The sequence below is a fragment of the Carlito syrichta genome, unplaced genomic scaffold (assembly GCF_000164805.1).
Source record: "Carlito syrichta isolate Samal-C Ts95f unplaced genomic scaffold, Tarsius_syrichta-2.0.1 Scaffold123307, whole genome shotgun sequence".
In the NCBI taxonomy this organism is placed as follows: domain Eukaryota; kingdom Metazoa; phylum Chordata; class Mammalia; order Primates; family Tarsiidae; genus Carlito; species Carlito syrichta.
Genome location: NW_007067403.1, coordinates 106,501 through 108,644, shown reverse-complemented (window position 1 = coordinate 108,644; position 2,144 = coordinate 106,501).

Sequence of the window (2,144 nt, the reverse complement as noted above, 5' to 3'; positions counted from 1 at the left end):
ACACACACACACACACACACACACACACACACACACACACACACACACGCTATGGGGAAGTTGCCATCTGAGAAATGGAGAGAATATTTTGGTAGCTGTTTACTCTGTGTTGGTAATCAACAGTCCCTCTATTTTGAAAGGAATAATTACTACTGCATTTGTGTCATTGGAGAGTTCCACTGCACAGCTCTGTGCATCATTGTTTCAGTGCTGCCATCTGTTTTTTGAATTAGTTTGGAGGCTATGGTAGGTACCCGTGTGACAGAGCATCATGTAAAATTAAGGGCATCTCTATTGTTGGACAACATGCATTTTACCTATCTTGGAACAACATGGTTCTACTACTGAAATCATAATTTATGAGAGTAAATTCTATAGTGCTGCTATCGCTTAACTTAAACTTTTTGCTAGAAACGGTGAATTTAGTTTACTACCATATGACTTGATTCTGGGATTATTATAGATGCTAATTCAATTTTTTTCATTTACTGTGGGATTTCCAACTTCTTAGGAGGTGGAAATAATTTGTTATGCTATAGTAAGATGATTAATTGAGCATTAGACTCCTACAGAGCACACTGAACCATATTTATGCCAAGAATTTTGGTTGTTTAAAATGTGAGAGCTTTTAGCTTCAACCATTCGGCTTGATTTAGTCATCTTTCATCGGAAGATTTCTGGTTTATATGCAAAGACAAGAAATTATTAGTTCATGAATTTTAAATGTTACCATACACAGTAATTTTGACAGGACTTTTTATTTGCGCCATTCATTTTCTTCTCTCTCTCTCTCCCCCTCCCCCTCTCTCCCTCCTTCTTTCCTTCCTTCCCTCTTTCCTTCCCTCCCTCTTTCCTTCCCTCCCTCTCTTTTTTCCTCCCTCTCTCCCTCCAAAAACAATGTGAATGGGGGATTATACAACTCCATTGGAGGAACAGACTGCAGTTAGGCATTTTTGTTGAACTATTTTACACATAGATCATAGGTGTGCTACTTATGAACACATTCTTTTATGTTTATGAAAGATGCTCAGATAACAGTTCTTTGGTTTCTTCTTCTTTTTTTTTTTTTTTTGGTGTGTGATCCTGATTAAAAGCTATATGTCTTTTTAAAATTCTGTAATTCTATAATTCACCCTTTTTACTCATGTGTGTAGATTCTGCCACTTGAATTCAGTAGTCTGTGTAGATGCTGATGCCCTTTCCAAAATGAAGAATCCAAGAGCAGGTTTGTGGTAGGAAGTGGAAAAACAAGAAGGTCAGAAGTTGGATGTACTGGCCTCAAGGTGTTGGTAGGACATCCAGGTGGAGGTGTCCCCCAAATGGTTGTTTTTTTTCTCTGATTCACCTGTGCACATTCAAGGGCACAGGCATTCTGGAAGCCCAGACAAGCAACAGATCCAAACTGATAGTTGAAGGTAGGTGGGATGAGTTCCTAGAAGGAAGTGCTACTTGTGCTGACTCTTGAGGGACATTCGCCAGATGAAGAAGGCCCACTTCATTTTCCTTGCTCTCTCAAACACCTCTATCTATCTTTGAAAGTCATACCCATTTAAACGTTTGTTCCATAAGAACATAGGCATTCAATATAGAATATTCCAAACCAGCCCACCTAGCAAAAGGGATATAGAGAGATTTTTCCCTTGCCAGCACTGGGTTAATTCATCGGGGCAGGTTAGGAAAATACCAGGATGAGACCTGGCACTATTGGGTGCTTGGGATTCCCAAGAATGGCTTGGTTCAGCTGGTTTTTCTGTGATCCCTTTTGGAAGTATTAGCTCTCTTGATGATGCTCTCTCGCCTGATGACTGTACTCAAACCAGAAGAGAATGTGAAATTTCTAGCCTGGCCCAGTGGCTCATGCCTATAATCCCAGCACTTTAGGAGGCCGAGGTGAGAGGATTGCCTGAGCTCACGGGTTCGAGACCAGCCTGGGCAACTTGGCGAGCCCTCATCTCTACAATAAATCAAAAAATTAGCCTACTTGGAAGGCTGAGGCAGAAGGATCGCCTGAGCCCAGCAGGTCGAGGCTGCGATGGCTGTGAGTGTGCCACTGCCTAGGCAATAAAGTGAGACTCCAACTCAAAAAAAAAGAATGTCAAACTTCTAGCAACTCCCAAATATGCAATGGAAGTGTTGCTGCTGTT